Source organism: Nicotiana tabacum, chromosome 22, assembly GCF_000715075.1.
Source record: "Nicotiana tabacum cultivar K326 chromosome 22, ASM71507v2, whole genome shotgun sequence".
Lineage (NCBI taxonomy): Eukaryota > Viridiplantae > Streptophyta > Magnoliopsida > Solanales > Solanaceae > Nicotiana > Nicotiana tabacum.
This window is the reverse complement of record NC_134101.1, coordinates 144,836,502-144,857,228: the sequence shown is the minus strand read 5'-3', so window position 1 is coordinate 144,857,228 and position 20,727 is coordinate 144,836,502.

Sequence of the window (20,727 nt, the reverse complement as noted above, 5' to 3'; positions counted from 1 at the left end):
CAAAACTAAACAAAAAAAAAACATTGATTGAGGCCTGAACTACGTTTGACTTGATTCCGAAAGGATACGTAGGCAGCCTCTCCCTGAGGTTCAGTCACACCAACAATAAAATCCCATCCACCCTGAAATTGAAACCGGGGCACGTCGAGCAGTTGAGAAGTTAGTATCATCTACCTCTTTTTTACCAAGCACAAGCCTTCAAATCAATTACCAAATATGGTGGGGAACCAATAAGCGTCGCAAATGGAGACCAGCACACTCTGAATTGAGAGAGATAAAATGAGAGAATCTCGGCGGTGAAAACCTTCGGGCACCACGAGGCGACGGGAGTAGAGAAACCAAAATGAGAGAGCTTGTTTAGTAAAAACTCACAAAGAGTGCTATCAAGCGATGACAGGAAGAGAAATAAGAGAGGTCAGCCAGCAAAAACCCGCAAAGGGCGCTGTTGGCCGAAAAGGAATGACTCCACCCCAAGGAGGTCTCGGCAAAGTTCCATCGGTTTGGAATCACAGATCTGTTCTGGTTCAGGAAAACGCAAGTTCATGGAAGGTCAGACGTCCAGTCCAAAGAGCATGTCATGTCGTTTAAAGCCAGCGTTATCTTCCTCAGATAAGTCTTTCTCGTCCCAAAAGGGACACTCCCTTCCTGAATTTGTGTTCTCCTTTCTTGGCTTCTCTTCGAATCCCTTTTGTGTTTTAACCCCGAGTTCAGGACACACCGGAAAGGACAGGTGGCATGGTCTGTTTGCACGGAATCCCGTCTCATGAAGGAAAGCGCCTCATCTCGTTGGTATGATTGCCCAAGCATGATGAATCATGACGTTTGATGGTGTTTTAGAGTAAAGAGGAAAGAGAGAAATCTTGAAATCTTCCCCAGCAAGTCCGCCTTCGGACAAATCCCCACAGAGTCTCCCCCTGTACAAATCCCCACAGAGTTTCCCCTTTTGTACAATCTCCCACAAAGTCTCCCCAGTATGAAAAAAAGAAAAAGAAAAGAAAAAAAGAGAAAAAAAATCCCCGTTGGAATTTCATCAGCACATCCCCAGCGAGTCCTTTTGTAAATATTCCCCAACAAGCTTACCCCAACAAACCCTGGGAAACTCGTTTTGAAACAAAAACCCAGCATACCCCATTGTACAGAATCCGCACAAAGAATCCACTTTGTAAATATTCCCCCCCACAGAGCTTCCTTTTGTACAAATTCCCACAGAACACCTCCAATAAAATCCCCGTTAAGAACCTTCAATCAAAACGGGACAAAAAGAAAAAAAAGAGGCCTTACGAGGCAAATCATCGCAGAATCTGGAAATACAAGCCTGAACAGTCTAGAAGAGTTTCGCCATTCGAATCAAATCAATGGCGGAACTTCACAACAGAAATAAAGACGCAAGAAAGCAACTGGGAACGATCAAGGTCACCAAACCGACCGTCATTTCCGAACTAACAAATGATTCTTTGTTTGAAAGGTTGAAACAGGTCTAATCCAAGACAACCGTGCAAGAAGCAGGTGTCGCCCAAAGAAGAAGGTACATAGGTGCAAGAAACATTTTGGCAATAAGGAATTCAATCGAAAGGTAAGTTTCCACGAAACTCCCTTTTTATTTCTTGTACTAAAGTAAGAAAATTCAAAAAAAAAAAAGAAGTCAGTGGTTGTTCTCGAATTTGGTCCCCAACCAGTCAGCATTAGGGTTTTAAACCCTAAACTGAACTTTTCCATTTAATCAGCATTAGCGTTTTAAACCCTAAACTGAATTTTCCTTTTAGTCAGCATTAGGGTTTTAAACCCTAAACTGAACTTTTTCCTTTCAGCCAGTATTAGGGTTTTAAACCCTAAACTGAGCTTTCCAAGTGATCAAACTGAATTTTCCTTTTAGTCAGCATTAGGGTTTTAAACCCTAAACTGAATTTTCCTTTTAGTCAGCATTAGGGTTTTAAACCCTAAACTGAACTTTTTCCTTTCAGCCAGCATTAGGGTTTTAAACCCTAAACTGAGCTTTTCCATGTAATCAGCATTAGGGTTTTAAACCCTAAACTGAATTTTCCTTTTAGTCAGCATTAGGGTTTTAAACCCTAAACTGAACTTTTTCCTTTCAGCCAACATTAGGGTTTTAAACCCTAAACTGAGCTTTTCCATGCAATCAGCATTAGGGTTTTAAACCCTAAACTGAACTTTCCATTCAGCCAGCACTAGGGTTTTAAACCCTAAACTGAGCTTTTCCATGTAATCAGCATTAGGGTTTTAAACCCTAAACTGAATTTTCCTTTTAGTCAGCATTAGGGTTTTAAACCCTAAACTGAACTTTTTCCTTTCAGCTAGCATTAGGGTTTTAAACCCTAAACTGAGCTTTTCCATGCTATCAGCATTAGGGTTTTAAACCCTAAACTGAATTTTCCTTTTAGTCAGCATTAGGGTTTTAAACCCTAAACTGAACTTTTTCCTTTCAGCCAGCATTAGGATTTTAAACCCTAAACTGAGTTTTTCCATGCAAACAGCATTAGGGTTTTAAACCCTAAACTGAATTTTCCTTTTAGTCAGCATTAGGGTTTTAAACCCTAAACTGAACTTTTCCTTTCAGCCAGCATTAGGGTTTTAAACCCTAAATTGAGCTTTTCCATGCAAACAGCATTAGGGTTTTAAACCCTAAACTGAATTTTCCTTTTAGTCAGCATTAGGGTTTTAACCCCTAAACTGAACTTTTTTCTTTCAGCCAGCATTAGGGTTTTAAACCCTAAACTGAGCTTTTCCATGCTATCAGCATTAGGGTTTTGAACCCTAAACTGAATTTTTCTTTTAGTCAGCATTAGGGTTTTAAACCCTAAACTGAACTTTTTCCTTTCAGCCAGCATTAGGGTTTTAAACCCTAAACTGAGTTTTTCCATGCAAACAGCATTAGGGTTTTAAACCCTAAACTGAATTTTCCTTTTAGTCAGCATTAGGGTTTTAAACCCTAAACTGAACTTTTCCTTTCAGCCAGCATTAGGGTTTTAAACCCTAAACTGAGCTTTTCCATGCAATCAGCATTAGGATTTTAAACCCTAAACTGAATTTTCCTTTTAGTCAGCATTAGGGTTTTAAACCCTAAACTGAACTTTTTCCTTTCAGCCAGCATTAGGGTTTTAAACCCTAAACTGAGCTTTTCCATGCAAACTGCATTAGGGTTTTAAACCCTAAACTGAATTTTCCTTTTAGTCAGCATTAGGGTTTTAAACCCTAAACTGGACTTTTTCCTTTCAGCCAGCATTAGGGTTTTAAACCCTAAACTGAGCTTTTCCATGCAATCAGCATTAGGGTTTTAAACCCTAAACTGAATTTTCCTTTTAATCAGCATTAGGGTTTTAAACCCTAAACCGAACTTTTTCCATTCAGCCAGCATTAGGGGTTTAAACCCTAAATTGAGCTTTTCCATGCAATCAACATTAGGGTTTTAAACCCTAAACTGAATTTTCCTTTTAGTCAGCATTAGGGTTTTAAACCCTAAACTGAACTTTTTCCATTCGGCCAGCATTAGGGTTTTAAACCCTAAACTGAGCTTTTCTATGCAATCAGCATTAGGGTTTTAAACCCTAAACTGAATTTTCCTTTTAGTCAGCATTAGGGTTTTAAACCCTAAACTGAACTTTTTCCTTTTAGTCAGCATTAGGGTTTTAAACCCTAAACTGAACTTTTTCCTTTTAGTCAGCATTAGGGTTTTAAACCCTAAGCTGAACTTTTTCCTTTCAGCCAGCATTAGGGTTTTAAACCCTAAACTGAGCTTTCCCATGTGATCAGCATTAGGGTTTTAAACCCTAAACTGAATTTTCCTTTCAGCCAGCATTAGGGTTTTAAACCCTAAACTGAGTTTTTCATGCAATCAGCATTAGGGTTTTAAACCCTAAACTGAATTTTTCCTTTAGTCAGCATTAGGGTTTTAAACCCTAAACTGAACTTTTCCTTTAATCAGCATTAGGGTTTTAAACCTTAAACTGAATTTTTCCTTCGTTCGGCGTTAGGGTTTTAAACCCTAAACTGAACCTTTCCCCAGCTAGTCGGTATTAGGGCTCCAACCCTGAACTGAGCATGCATATCCTCTTTCATCAATTTTATGAACTTCCTGGCGAATAATTAACGAAATTTTCCTAGTGAAACTGGGGCAGAAAATTTCGTTCGTTTGTTTTCTCCCGCAGGTCTAACCTCGACCCACATGGATCAAAATGACCCCACGAGATGGGTCCCAGTTCGAAATCAACGAAGAAAAAGAAGAAAAAAGAGAGAAGATGTCCCGAGCTATCGGAGTAAATGGAAAGCAAATTGACTCCAACATTTGATTATGGTCCTGAACCCTGCCAATCGCGTCTCACTCAGTATCCCAGAGGTTAAACAAGTCGCCGCAACTCGCAAGCATCAAGATTCAGATCGGAGTCTACAAGCAGAATCAGCTAAGACCCAAGATCAAGTCGTAAAAGAATCATAGATAGGAATCTTGTAACTAGCAGTTGACATGCATATAAGTAGTTAGTTCAGTTTCCAATTTTCGTTTTGTTGTAATAAGGCGGTCAGTGACGCAGCAGTGACAACAGCAACAGCAGTAGCAGCAAGCATTGCAATCCCATGGTAGTCCCAGCTACCAAAACTTCTCGAACTACATTGACCTGATTCCTGTTTAGCCCAGGATATGTAGGAAATCATTGAAGCAAGATTCGGTCAGATCTTTCAAAAACATGCTTCATACGGAGTGGTCCATAGGCAAAAATCGCTCATACACGCTCACTTTATCTTTGCACGAAAACTCTTCGTGTTTCCGAACAAAGAGGGGCAGCTGTGAGCACGTGATTTTTGTTTCGCACGACAATCGCTCCAAAAGAAATAAAAAATAATAATAATTGGCCCTGCTGTACAATTTTCGGATTTCTGTGCGGCACTTTGTTGATTTATTTGTGACTTTTGCCCATTTTTATTTTTTCTTATTTATTTATTTATTTAAAACAAAATACAAAATGTGTGTGTCATTTATAATCTGAACCGTAACGTGGTTGTTAAATAGAAAGGCATAAAACGGGCATCTTTGTCCGTGATTTTGTTTTGTTTGATTTTACCTGTTTTGAAATATTTTTAGTGTGTGTGCAAATAATTGTATTGAGTGTGTATTTAATTTTAATTTGATTTTTTGCTTAGTTTTGTTTTTAAAATAAATAAGGAAAAGAAATAAAAATAAAAAAAAATTTAAGAAAAGGTCCCTTCTTCTTCCGGATTGGGCCAATTTATTAAAATTGGCCCAAACAAACAATACCCAAACCAAGCCTGCCCGGTCCAGTCCAGCTGATGCCTAGAGAGTCCAAACGACGTCGTATTGATCCAGGTTGATCTGGGCCGTTGATCTCAGATTGATCAACGGCCAAGATCACCTCCCCATAACCCACTAATGGCCCCGACCCGTTTTCACCCGGACCAACCCAAACCCTTTACCCTCAAAACGACACCGTTCCACTTAAGCCCTCAGATCCAGACCGTAGATCTAGATTGATCTAACGGTTGAGATCCGCCCACCCACTAACTATATAAACCCTTTACCATACCCTGCCCCCTAGCCAACACCCCTGCCTTCGTCTTCACCAAACCTGTCCCCTTCAAACCCTAGCCGCCCCTGTATCCTTCACCATGAAAGCCGGCGGCACGGACGCCGGTGATCTCGCCCTTAACACCATAGAACCCCCTTACCGTCCTGAACCCAAATCTATCAACCACACACCTCGAATCCTATCCCACCTTCTCGAATCTTCATTTGAAGATTCGAGTCGGAACCCGATTTACACCAACCGACCCCAGCTTCACACCAGACACTCCCCAGACCCTCCTCGTGACCAAACCATACTTGGTTTGGTCCGAATCTGATCAGGGAAGCATGAATCCCAGATCTGAGTTTTGGAACTTTGTAGTTCTTCGTCACTGGTTCAACCGAAGAGATTAAGGTCTAATGGAATTTAATGAAAGTGTTTCTCATCTGAGAAACACTTCGATTAAAGTCCGTTCAGCCTTAAGAAAGGCCTGACCGAGTCCGAGTTAAGGTTTTGATCTTTTACGGTTTAAGGTGAGTTCTTTCTTTTCTTATTTGTTTTGGTTCATTTGTTTGTTGTAAGGGTCTGTTCATGTTCTGTTTGTGTCCTTGACTTTTATCAACTGTGCCTTGACCACTTTGCCTGAACTTCTGTTGTTTGATTAAGCCCTTCCATTTGTTCTGATAATGTGTATGAAAGTGTTGTGCAATTAGCTAATTTTCAATTTGGACTGACTAGTTGACTCCTCGAGTGTAGTTCTGTTTAGTCAGTATAATTCGAATCATGCATCGATACTGTTTAAATGTCTGATTTTTGGCTACGATTGCGTATGTTAATGCTAATATAGTCGAGTCGACATGTGTCGTCAATTAGTTTCAACTGCCTGAACAAAATAAACCGATTTGCTTCTGTTGAACATTGCCTGAATCAACTAAGAACCAAGTTCAGTTACTTATAATTGCTAAGTTGATTTCAGAAATCTAAGGTTAGGCTGTAATGTTAATCTGAACTGGAGGGCATGTGCACAACATGGGCATAAAGGCCCTTTTTGAATTAAATAGTTTGACAGCAATGTGCTGTCAGACTACATCCTGCTGCCCATGCTTGCTTTTAGTTAATAAAATGGGAAGGATAAGTCTGCCAGGGAATGTTGATGGGGTTTAATACTTAATTAGCTAAAGTGGAACTGAAAATGGAAGGCACATGGGAGGGGTATGGTGATATTCTAAACAGACTGTTAAAAGGGGTAGTGTTAAGGCTTATAAATGGGGGGAGGACATCAGATAGACAGAGATATACACACGGACCCTAAGAGCTGAAAAAAAAAACACAGAGAGAGAGGGAAGCACACTGTGAGGAGTTTTTGAAAGAGAGAGCTTGAAATACACACAAATAGATGCAGACCTGACAGATAGAGGGGAGAAACACACACACTGTGAGGATATAAGAGATTAGAGGAGAAAGGATACCATCTGATAATAGAGATAATTAGGAGATCTGAGAAGAGAGGAAGGATGGTATATACACACACAGACAGAAATAGATAGAGAGAGGCATAACACAGGAAAGAGGAACTGCATTTTTCCTCTTTGTCTTGATTCTCATATGGCCTGGATTTCCCTGTTCCATATCGATTTCTTTTGAGTTCTGTTTGAGATTTCTAGTTGTGTGTAGCATCAGTGCATTCCCAGATTTGTTTTGCCTAAATTCTGATTCATATTACTGGGAACTTGCCACACTCTGCCATTTTTCATTGGCTCCAGCTGCATCTTGCACTGGGATTTTGCTTCTATTTGGTTACCTGCTGTTGCTGCTGCTATTTGGTTTCCTGCTGCTGCTGACCTTTCTGCTTCACTTCTTCTTTGCATTTCAGTATTCAGTGTTTTCCAGGTACACATTTCAAATCCAACTTTGGTGCTAACTGTAACAGTTCAAAAGCATGAAATGAAAGGAGTTCTTGAAGAAGATTCAGATGTCTATTTTGTAATGCTTGTGATATACTAACTTCTGTTGTATAAATTGATTAATGTGATTCAGTAATGAAAGATTAGTTAGATAATACTTAATCAAGTTTAACCTCTTGCATCTTAGTTCATAGTTGTTTGCCAGTACAAGATGTAATGATACAATACATAGAATGCATGGATAATTGACATAGAATTTTCGATCGGATTCCTGTTTAACTATAATAAGATGCATACAATAGAGTACTTCCATTTTTTATACAATGATGTTCGGTGTTATTTTAGTTTTCCTTTATCAGAACCCGCTAGACAACATATAGAAGCGCGTTCGAATCCCTTTCAGTAATAAGACATAGTAGTTAATTCCCTTAATCCAGCCTAAATAAGTCTAGTTAAATTCAATTCAAGAAATGTTTGGATGCAAGTATAGCATTGGGTCAATCTCGAATGTAACTTCTTTGTCCAATTAAAGCATGTTTCACAAGGTATGACATCTCTCCACTTTGTAAACAATTAGTCAGAAATTGACAAGAATCCGGATTAGGCAAAAGCATATAATTGAATTAGCATGTACCTTTTCTTCTAGTTTTAGAGACAAATGCATTAGAAATGTAGCCACTTTAGGATATCCTTTCTAAAATAGAGATGAGCCTCGCCAAATAAAAATGCAAAATTGCGGGGCCCTCAATAAATAACCATAATAAATATTTAGAATTCAGGTTAGGCCGTTTAGTGAATCTCATGGCCTTCTCAAAAAATAATAACGCGTTAGACTCTTAGGCGCGGCTTAATTAAATCATATTCTTAAATTCGGGTGCACATTGATGTGACCCAAATCCAAATCTCAACGAAGTCGAAATGTGTTGACGATCACGGGCGCATTGATTGTGATGTGGTTCGAGATGCATTTTCACGACGTTGCAATTCTATAAAAATAAGTGATAATGATAAAAGCGGTTTTAAGTTTAATAAAAGTACGTAAGTCATAACATGTATTTAAATCAGATATTTAGCCTTTATAACAATTTAAGTGACCGTGCTAGAACCACGGGATTCGAGGGTGCCTAACACCTTCCCTCGGGTCAACAGAATTCCTTACTTAGAATTTCTGGTTCGCAGACTTCATTTGGAAAAGTCGAAAATTTCCTCGATTTGGGATTCAAGATAAACCGGTGACTTGGGACACCAAAAGCCAAACCTTTCCCAAGTGGCGACTCTGAATTAAATAAATAATCCCATTTCGAATATTGTCACTTAAATTGGAAAAACTCCACCCGCGCATCTTACCCTTCGGGGCTGGGCGCGCAAAAAGGAGGTGTGACAGCTCTGGCGACTCTGCTGGGGAAGATTACCCAGAACCACTGGTTCAGGGTTCAAGAATTCGAGCTTAGAATAATTGTTATATTTGGCTTTATTATCTGATATTTATTACATGTTTTGATACGACGTGCTGAATGTTGTCTTTTACCGCTTTGATATTATCTGAACTGTATATAAACTGTGCCGAAACCCTTCTCTTCTTACCTCCGGGGAGAAGCTCGCTGGTCGAGACTCCCTATTCTGTTAGTGTCAATACCTAAAATAAGAAAGAGGTCGGACAAGTTACAAAGCCGGACGATCTCGCGGGTCCCCGGTACGTAGCCCCCTCCTCGACTCAAGTTGTCCGCTTGGGTACACAGTCTAGAACAAATACCCAGGTTACGAACCTAGAATAACTTGACTTCATGCCGGATCCCTAGTAGGAACGCTTATTTGCATCATGTTGCATTTGACTTAGGGGACTCAACACAGGGGTTGGGTCCGTCTAGGACAGGCAACCTGTAATGAAAAGACCACCCTGCTGCATCCTTTTGTTTTGCGCATTTATTTGCTTCGGTTCCGCATGCTGACCGGTTTCTAAAAAAAAGAGGAAAATAGCAGCGTAGGGAGATAATTACTTATTTTGGAAAAAATAAAACCAATGTCCAAGTAGTGTCAAAACCTCGCCGGAATTTTTCTAAAAAAAAAAAGAATAAAAGCAAAATTTGTTTTCTTAGTTAGAATTATTAAAAAAAAAATATACAAAAATTTTCTTTTCATCATTTCCAAAATAAAAAAAAAAGGGTATTTATTTTTTTAAAAAAAACGGAAATTCATAATTCAAAAAAAAAAAACGTTGTTTCTTTTGTAGTACCCCTTTTTATAAATTCAGGTTAATAGTCCAAATATTTCCAAAAAAAATTAGTGATAAATATTTTCTTTAATCTTTATCTCTTTTCAAAAAATAACAAAAAATACGTATTCTTGATTTCTAGGTTTATTTGATTTTCTCTATTCATGATATGCCCGAACTACGCCGGTTTGATTCTCACCGGATGTGAGATACGTAGGCAACCCTCGTCGGGTTCAACCCCATTTTTCTAAATAGCCAAAAATCAATAAGTAAATAAATAAAAAATGTGTCAAATTTTTAAAGAGTCGTAAATAAATCGGGTGACGCTGTTTTGTCATAAATAGCCGAATGTTCCCGAAAGGGACGCCGGAAGGCTAACTTTGCATAAATAGCCACCTTTGGGTCTTGTTTAGCATTTTATCCAGTAGACCCACACAGCCTTAAAAATCTTCGCCCCCGAAATGTTTAAAGGCCGTGTTTAAAACTCGATCCCCTCTGTAAAAAAAAAGAATTTTTTTTTTGAGTCAGTTCATTTTGTTAAAATCACCTTAATAAATGTGCAGGATGAGCACGATGCAAAATGAACATTTTTCAATAATGACCAAAATCCCTGTCAAGTTACGGCTATGGTGGAATGACCTAGGTGTTGAAGGACAAAATGAGGTTAAGAAATATCTGAAAGGTCTTGTGGGTCTGTTGGAAATCCAGCCTCGGGGAGATATCATAAGAGCTTTGGTTACCTATTGGGACCCGGCGCACAATATTTTCCATTTCTCTGATTTTGAGCTCACCCCGACTTTGGAAGAAATGGCCGGATACATCGGGAATACTGAACTTCCGTTGAGGGAAAAATACTTGGTCGCCCCGAGAGTCGTCACGGTACATCGGTTCCTGGATTCATTGAAAATACCTAGAACAGTCCACAACCCGGATCTAGCAGCCGGATTCTGTACTCCATGCTTCATATATGATAGGTACGGTCACGAGGGGGGATTCAATAATCTAATCAACAAACTGTGCAGCAAAGGAGTTCGTCAGAAGTGGGACGAGCACAGACGGGTAGCGTTCATGATAATGTTCCTGGGTCTTCTGGTATTTCCGAGGAAAGATGGAAACATTGATTTGAAGATATCTGGGGTCGTCAGCACTTTACTCACGCAAAGTGACAAGTACTCTCGCGCCAATGGTGGTATCTGACATCTTTCGGGCTCTCACAGCTTGTAAAGCTGGGGGAAATTTCTTCGAAGGTTGTAACTTGCTCCTACAGATATGGATGACCGAGCACCTCTGCCATCATTCCGAGATTTTGAGCCATGGTTCCCCGGAAAAGACCCGCATAGAAGAATCTTACACGAGAACCAAAGAGATCATTTGGCCCAAAGGAGTCCTGGCATGGACCTCGTTCTTGCAAGCTCTTACTGCCAGCCAAATACAATGGATGTTGGGATGGTTGCTTGTTAATGAGATCTTATATATGTCGGCGGCTAAAACTCATTTCTTGCTGATGGGGCTTAAGAGCATTCAACCTAACGCACCCGGCCGAGTTTTGAGACAGTTCTGAAGATGCCAGACAGTACCTCATGAGGAAGATCTTAGCGCTCAAGCAGTTGAGATAAGTCCTAACGGACAGTTCCCAGAAGCAAAGATTCGCCAAATCTGGAATGAAGGTCAATATTTGAAATCAGATACTTGCATGCGGGATCGAGCCAAAGGAGAAACGGAGCCAGGTTACCTTGCATGGTATAGAAGGGAACTCGAGCATGAAAGGCCAGCTAAGAGACCCCACATCCGGAATTTCACCGAATCATCACAAAGGCAGTGGGATTGGCTAGTAAAGGAAAGAGGCTATTGCGCCGAAATCAGCAGGTTAAAGCAACAAGTGGAAAGCTTGAAATATGAACACAACGTGCAAGTTGCTACCGATCTAGGAGGGTGGAACAGGTTAATTCAAGAAAATGAAATGCTCAGAGCCCAGATCAAACAGATAAGGGTGGATGCGGATAAACAACCAAGGCGTCGATCGGACGAGCGGCTGATAAAAAGGCTAAAAGGTGAAATCAGGGAATGGCAAGATGGTTTGGAGGAATCTGAAAACATCATAGCAGAGCTCAGGGCGCAGTGGGATGCGAGAACAGATGAGCATCGCCGGTACCTGAATCAATTGGAAGGCAACCACGAGAAGACTGTGGCTAAAGTAAAGAGAGAGATGGCTGCACTTGAGATCAAAGCAGCTAGTCAGGCCAAGGACTTCCAAATGGAGAGCAGATACTGGTACGACTCAATAGCCCAGATGAAGTTGGAAGTACGACGACTGAAGCATCAGCATATACAAGATGCTCAAGTATTTAAGACATGCAGCGATCAGATAAAACGCCTACTCATGGAGAAGAAGCAAACCAGAGATAGGATCAAGGCCATTGCCCATGCCATCACCAGACGATGTCTACGATGTGAGAACATGTCCAGCGTTACCGTCCTCTCAGCAGTAATGGGTTATGTCAAGCAGACTATGCACGAGCTGGAGCAACTTGAGAGGGATCTCACGCCTAGGACCGCGGCAAGGCCGAACGATGCCCCGCGGACACCGATTTTCAAAACCATAATGCATTCATAGGTCAAATCTGTATCTTAGCATCTTCTGCTTGTTTTCCCCATCCGGGTGATTTTTAGTCTGTTTTTGAATCTAGGTTTATTTTCAAAGTTCGTTTTTTCTTTTGCAAATGTAGTTTGTAATCGAACATTTTCAACAATAAAGAGGTTGTTTCTTTTACGCTCATTTGTGTTTTTCGAACTACGTAATGATCTGATTCACGTAGGCATCGTGATACGTAGGCAATCCTCATCGGATCCGGTCGCATTTCTTTTACTGCAAAAAAAACAAAAAAAAAGGAAAAAAAGGAAAAACTAATAAAAGAAAAATGCCGGAATGACGCATGCTCTCGTAGAAAACATATAGTAATCCACTTAACTGTATAGGTGCATCATGCCCAACGTGAGATTAACTATCTGTTATCTGCTACAAATTAACCGTGCGTTTGTCGTTGAGTATATCCAGGGTTTTTGAAAGGACGGTTGGTTTGGTGAAAGTCTGGCCTCGCACTCATATTTCACGAGGTCGAGGAGAAGTGTTCAACTACCTGTTGCTAGTGCCAGAAGCAGTACTCACACTTACTTCACCAGGTCAAAAGGGAGTGTGGAAATGTCTTCAAAAATGCCATTGCTAACGATCCCTGTTTCTGAGGAGAGCTCAATCTCAGCCGTCCTCACACCTGAATCCGCAACTGCGGAGGAAAATAGAATCCTGCGGCTCCGCATGTTGGAAATGCTGGACGACTGGAATAATGGGAAAGAGCCGCCAAGTGTCGTCCCCGGATTCCCTGAATTATTCTCCAGATCAAGTGGGACTTCTAATGTCCCCATAAATTATCCTGCTACCCCATTCGGGTACCCAGCCACCTCAGCCTTCTCTGCTGGATCGCCTTCTGAGCCTCATCCCCGAATGTCGGCCACTGATGCAAGCATGAACATCTTTACTGCATCGCCTTGCCCAGTTACGGCACAACCTACCACATACAAGCCAAGCTTTGACTCATCCTCTTTTACATTCCAAGCACCATCGTTCTCAATGGAACCAACCAGGTTCGCTACCAACACTAATCCTCTACCGCCTCAGTGCGAGTTTGCACCCGGGCAGGATCAGAACCCCAGAATTGCAGAACAAAATGAGATTGCCAAGAGAATGAGAAGCCTTGAACAAAGTTTGAAGAATATGCAAGGATTGAGCGGACAAAAGAGTGTCTCTTACGTCGACCTGTGCATGTTCCCTCACGTGCACCTGCCAACAGGTTTCAAGACCCCCAAGTTTGAGAAATACGATGGGCACGGTGACCCCATTGCACATCTTAAGAAATACTGCAACCAATTGCGGGGAGCCGGTGGAAAAGAAGAACTACTAATGGCATATTTCGGGGAAAGTCTAGTAGGGATAGCTTCGGAATGGTATATGGATCAGGAAATGTCCCGATGGCATATATGGGATGATCTCGCCAGAGATTTTGTAAAACAATTCCAGTATAACATTGACATTGCGCCAGACCGAAACTCTCTGTCGAATTTGAAGAAGAAACCTTCGGAAAGCTTTAGAGAATATGCTATTAAGTGGCGTGAACAGGCGTCGAGAGTAAAGCCTCCAATGGATGAAGTGGAAATGGTCACTACCTTTCTCCAGGCTCAAGAGTCTGACTATTTCCAAAACATGATGTCGGCCATGGGTAAGCCATTCGCGGAAGCGATCAAGATTGGAGAGATGGTGGAAAATGGGTTGAAAACGGGTAGGATTCTGAGTCAAGCAGCCATAAGGGCAACTTCCCAGGCCGTCCAAAGCGGGTCTGGAGGAACGATGAGGGGGAAGAAGAAGGAAGAAACGACTATGGCAGCCTCTGAAGCAAGGGAGTATCGTCATCCCAAGCCCCATTTTCCGGAAAGAGCCCCACAACACTATTACCCCCACTCAAATTTGGCATATGCTCATCAGCCTTATATGGTCATGAATGCCCAACCTTATAACTATCCACCACAACAAGCCAACCGAGGCCCAACTCCACCTCCCAGAAATCAGCCTCCTTACCGCAACCACTATAACCCACAACCCCCGCAGAATAACTACCGCCCCCAAGAGCCACCTCGACGGCGGACTTTCACGCCCATCGGTGAACAATACTCTACTTTGTTCCCTAAGCTAGTCCAGTTGGGTTTCTTGCAACCAATTCCCCAAACGAGGCAAAACCCAACATCGCCTTCTTACAAAGCCGGAGTCAGATGCGCCTATCATTCAGGAGCCGAGGGACACGATACAAACGACTGCTAGTCATTGAAAAGAGTGGTCGAAAATTTGATAGAGCAGGGGAAAATAGTGCTAAGGGACGAAGAGATCCCAAATGTGACTAACAATCCATTGCCCGCTCACAATAATGGGCCGCTGATCGGAATGATTTGTGAAGACAAAGAGTTCGACCCTGCTTTGAAAGCCATAATTGCCATTGTCGACACGGGGAAGAGGCCTGAAATAGACCAGAAACCAGAAAAGGGGGAGGAGGCCAAGGCTATAAAGAGCAAGCCTGAAAAGAAGAACTTCCGGGGGACGATTCAACCACCTCGGCTGAATGAGCCAGTGGTTATCGGACGCGTGCCACAAAAGCCAATGACCAACCCGTCCACAGTGCCGTGGAATTATCAAAAGACTTTGGTGATGTACAAAGGTAAAGAGGTCATGGGAGAACTTCCAGAAAATACTTTCATTGGAGGGTACTCAAATACCCAAGAACTGAACAACGCCACACAAAGGCGCTTCCCTCCAAAGAAGCCTGTGAGTGTTGAAGAAGCGGAAGTGTTCTTCCAACAAATGAAGATGCCGGATTACGAAGTGATAGATCAGCTGCGCAAGCACCCTAAGCAAGTATCCATGCTGTCATTATTAATGAAGTCAACCGAGCATCAAAAGATCCTGCTGAAAACCCTGAATGAAGCATATGTACCAGTTGAAACCTCGGTGGAGCAACTAGAGCGGATGACAGAAAGATTCTTCGCCGTCAACCAAATCTCTTTCAGCAAGAATGATTTACCCCCGAAAGGAGCAGCACACAACAAGGCCTTGCATTTAACAGTTAAATGGGAGGACTACTATGTCAAGCGGGTAATGTTGGATGGGGGATCAGGTGTTGACATTTGCCCGCTCTCCACGCTACAAAGAATGGAAATCGGGACAGGAAGAATCCGACCCAACAATGTCTGCATAAGAGCTTTTGACGGCATCAAGAGAGATACCATGGGAGAAATAGACCTGTTGTTGGTCATAGGACCAGTCGAATTTCGAGTAACCTTCCAGGTAATCGACATGGACACATCCTACAATTTTTCTCCTTGGCAGACCTTGGATCCATGCGGCAGAGGCCGTTCCTTCCACTCTTCACCAGATGGTGAAGTTCGAGTACGAAGACCGAGAGATCGTGGTCCATGGGGAAGATGAGCATGTCATTTATCGGGACCCATCCATCCCGTACCTTGAACCAAGAGAAGGAAGCGAACATACGGTCTATCAAGCTTTCGAGGTTGTACTAGCAGAGCAGCACGAAGAGGGAATACCCTGCCCCCAGCCTTTCTTGTCTAACGCCTCGGTTATGGTGGCCAAAGAGATGATCCGGCACGGATTTAGGCCAGGGAAGGGACTTGGACGAACCCTTCAGGGAATAACAGAACCCATTACTTTGCCAGTCATCAAGAAACCTTTTGGACTAGGTTTCAAACCTACTCCAGCAGACGAAGAGTGGGCAAAGAAAAGGAAAAATGAGGGTTGGAAGTTACCTCGACCACTGCCAGATTTATATGCAACTTTCATCAGGCCAGGGTACGCTGAAGAAGAAGATGATGAGGTCTTCACGGTTGAGGAAATCGAGGAGATATGTGGGGCGATGAGAGAGATGCTCTAGAGGTCCACATGGTTCAACCAGGTGAAGGCACAAGTACTGCTGAGGTGCTGTACATGGGGCCAAACGCCCAACTCCAAAACTGGGAGGCCACGCCATTCCCGACTAGACGGAAGTCCGGGTAGACCTGTCCTGCCACCTTTCCTGTGTCACAAGTTATCTCCAGGACATAACTTGAGCGTGTTCTTCCTTTCAATTGTTGTTTTGAATTCCTAAGTTGTAAACATCGTTGTCTTCCAACTTTCCAAAGAAAATAAAAAAAAATCATCATTGCTTTCCCATTTTTTTTCTTTTGTTCTAATTTTTGTTATTTTTCCTTTTTATCTTTCTTTTCAGTCCTAATAATGCGGCTTTAAATATGACATGCTTGCGGACTTCACGCCCAGATCACAATGAGTTATTTAACTGCGAATTAATGAACCCAGAACCAGAATATGATGCGGAAGAGGCTTTTAGGGAGATAAACCGAGAGTTGGAATATTTCGAGAATAAACCTAAGCCAAATCTGAATGACACTGAACCGGTAAATTTAGGAACCCCGGAAGAAGTCCGGGAGACCAAGATAAGCATTCACACGGACAAGAAGACGCGAGAGGCGATAATTCAACTTCTTTTTGAATTCAAAGACGTGTTTGCTTGGTCATATGATGACATGCCGGGACTAGGTGTTGATCTAGTGGTTCATAAATTGCCGATTCATCCTGATTGTCCTCCAGTTCAACAAAAGCAACGAAAGTTCAAAACTGAGGTCAGTGACAAGATTAAAGAGGAGATCACCAAGCAGCTGAAAACAGGAGTGGTCCGGGTAGTCCAATATTCAACATGGTTGGCGAATGTGGTTCCAGTACCAAAAAGGGACGGGAAAACTCGGGTATGTGTAGATTACCGAGATCTGAACAGAGCAAGTCCTAAAGACAATTTCCCGTTGCCCAACATCCACATCCTCGTTGATAATTGTTCCAAGCACGAGATACAGTCTTTTGTAGATTGTTATGCTGGGTATCATCAGGTACTGATGGATGAAGAGGACGCCGAGAAAACTGCTTTCACCACGCCTTGGGGCACCTACTGTTACCGGGTCATGCCATTTGGTCTGAAGAATGCTGGGGCTACTTACATGAGGGCCATGACTGCCATTTTCCATGACATGATGCACCAGGAAATAGAGGTGTACGTGGACGACGTGATAGTCAAGTCCAGGACGCAGGATAATCACATCCAAGACTTGAAGAAATTCTTCGAGAGATTAAGGAAGTATGACTTGAAGCTAAACCCAGCCAAATGCGCTTTCGGAGTTCCGTCGGGCAAACTTTTGGGTTTCATCGTAAGTAGGAGAGGTATCGAGCTAGATCCAACTAAGATAAAATCCATCAGAGATCTGCCTCCCCCAAAAACAAAGAAAGACGTGATGAGTCTTTTGGGCAGGTTGAACTACATCAGTCGGTTTATTGCCCAGCTGACAAGCACGTGTGAGCCCATATTCAAGCTGTTAATGAAAGATGCGGCGATCAAATGGACACCTGAGTGTCAAGAAGCCTTTGATAAAGTCAAAGAATACCTTTCGAATCCCCCAGTCTTGGTCCCTCCAGAACCAGGGAGGCCACTTTTCTTGTATCTGACAGTCTTGGAGGACTCTTTCGGCTGCGTCCTCGGGCAACACGACGTAACCGGAAAGAAGGAGCAAGCAATCTACTACTTGAGCAAGAAATTCACCGGCTACGAGGCCAAATACACTCTGCTGGAAAGGACATGCTGCGCTCTCACATGGGTTGCACAAAAGCTGAGACATTATCTCCAAGCCCACACTACGTTCCTCATAAGTAGGTTGGATCCTTTGAAGTATATATTTCAGAAACCAATGCCTACTGGGAGACTGGCTAAATGGCAAATTTTGCTTACGGAATTCGACATAGTTTATGTCACTTGCACGGCAATGAAAGCCCAGGCATTAGCAGACCATTTGGCCGAAAATCCGGTCGATGAGGAATACCAGCCATTGGATACCTACTTTCCAGATGAAGAAGTAAACACCGTAGAAGTGATCTCGGAGGAAGCTCATGTTTGGAAGATGTTCTTCGACGGAGCCGTGAACGCCAAGGGTGTAGGGATTGGGGCAATTTTGATCTCGCCTTCTGGTCAGCATTATCCCGCCACAGCTAGACTGCGTTTCTTTTGCACAAATAATACAGCTGAGTATGAAGCTTGCATTATGGGCATGCATATGGCAATCGATCAGGATGTCAAAGACTTACTGATTATGGGAGATTCTGACTTGATTATCCGGCAAGCTCAAGGCGAATGGGAAACTCGGGATGTCAAACTTATCCCATACCGACAACATGTGGAGGACCTCAGCAAGCGCTTTACCTCAATAGAGTTCAGGTATATTCCGAGGTGTCACAACGAATTGGCAGATGCACTTGCTACTTTGGCTTCAATGCTACCTTACCCGGGCAACGCCCACATCGATCCTTTGGAAATCCAAATCAAGGAAAGACACGGTTACTGCAGTGTAATCGAGGCGGGATCAAATACGCAGCCTTGGTACCATGACATCAAGAGGTTCCTGAAGACGCAAGAATACCCCGAGCACGCTACTGGTGATCAAAAGAGGACCATTAGGCGACATGCAAGTGGTCTCTTCTTGAGCGGTGAATTGTTATATAAGAGGACCCCGGACCTCAATCTCCTAAGATGTGTCGATGTCGAGGAAGCGAGAAAGATCATGCACGAAGTACACGCAGGTGTGTGCGGACCTCACATGAACGGGTATGTCTTAGCAAAGAAAATCCTTAGAGCAGGTTATTACTGGATGACCATGGAAAAGGATTGCTTTAGCTTTGTTCGGAAATGTCATCAGTGTCAGGTGCACGGTGATTTGATTCATGCACCTCCCACGGAACTGCATCCCATGTCCGCACCTTGGCCATTTGTCGCCTGGGGCATGGACGTCATTGGACCAATTGAACCAAAAGCCTCGAATGGACACAGGTTTATACTGGTTGCCATAGACTACTTCACAAAATGGGTAGAGGCTGTCACCCTCAAGTCGGTCACTAAGAAAGCTGTGGTGGATTTTGTACACTCAAATCTTATCTGTCGTTTCGGTATTCCTGCGACTATCATTACAGATAACGCAGCAAACTTGAACAGTCACTTGATGCATGATGTATGCGAACAATTCAAGATAACGCATAGGAATTCTACTCCTTATCGGCCGAAAGCCAATGGTGCTGCGGAAGCGGCGAACAAAAACATCAAGAAGATTTTGAGGAAAACGATCCAAAGTTCCCGACAGTGGCATGAGCAGTTACCATTTGCATTGTTGGGGTACCGCACTACGGTACGCATATCGGTGGGAGAGACTCCTTATATTTTGGTTTATGGGACCGAGGCTGTAATACCGGCAGAGGTAGAAATTCCTTCGCTTCGAATCATTGTCGAAGCAGAAATCGAGGACAGCGAGTGGGTCAAGACTCGATTAGAGCAATTGACGTTGATTGATGAAAAGCGGATGGCTGCAGTTTGTCACGGACAATTATACCAACGAAGGATGGCCCGTGCTTACAACAAGAAATTCCGACCCCGGAATTTCGAAGTGGGACAATTGGTACTGAGGGGTATTCTGCCGCATCATGAGGAAGCAAAAGGGAAGTTTGCTCCGAATTGGAAAGGCCCATATATCGTAAGAAAGATATTGCCAAGAGGGGCATTGTATCTAGGTGATATCGAAGGAAATGACCCCGACACAACAGTAAATGCAGATGCAGCCAAGAGATACTACGTCTAAATCATACTCCAGTGGTCCTGACACGTTTGAAAATGGCGAAGGTTTTATTCCCCACTACTCCCCAAACACTACCCAATTCTCTCTACCAATTTTTGAGCCGCTTACAAAACAAAAAAAAACATTGATTAAGGCCTGAACTACGTTTGACTTGATTCCGAAATGATACGTAGGCAGCCTCTCCCTGAGGTTCAGTCGCACCAACAATAAAATCCCATCCACCCTGAAATTAAAACCGGGGCACGTCGAGCAGTTGAGAAGTTAGTATCATCTACCTCTTTTTACCAAGCACAAGCCTTCAAATCAATTACCAAATATGGTGGGGAACCAATAAGCGTCGCAAATGGAGACCAACACACTCTGAATTGAGAGAGATAAAATGAGAGAGTCTCGGCGGTGAAAACCTTCGGGCACCACGAGGCGACGGGAGTAGAGAAACCAAAATGAGAGAGCTTGTTTAGTAAAAACTCACAAAGAGTGCTATCAAGCGATGACAGGAAAAGAAATAAGAGAGGTCAGCCAGCGAAAACCCGCAAAAGGCGTTGTTGGCCGAAAAGAAATGACTCCACCCCAAGGAGGTCTCGGCAAAGTTCCATCGGTTTGGAATCACAGATCTGTTCTGGTTTAGGAAAACGCAAGTTCATGGAAGGTCAGACGTCCAGTCCAAAGAGCATGTCATGTCGTTTAAAGCCAGCGTTATCTTCCTCGGATAAGTCTTTCTCGTCCCAAAAGGGACACTCCCTTCCTGAATTTGTGTTCTCCTTTCTTGGCTTCTCTTCGAATCCCTTTTGTGTTTTAACCCCGAGTTCAG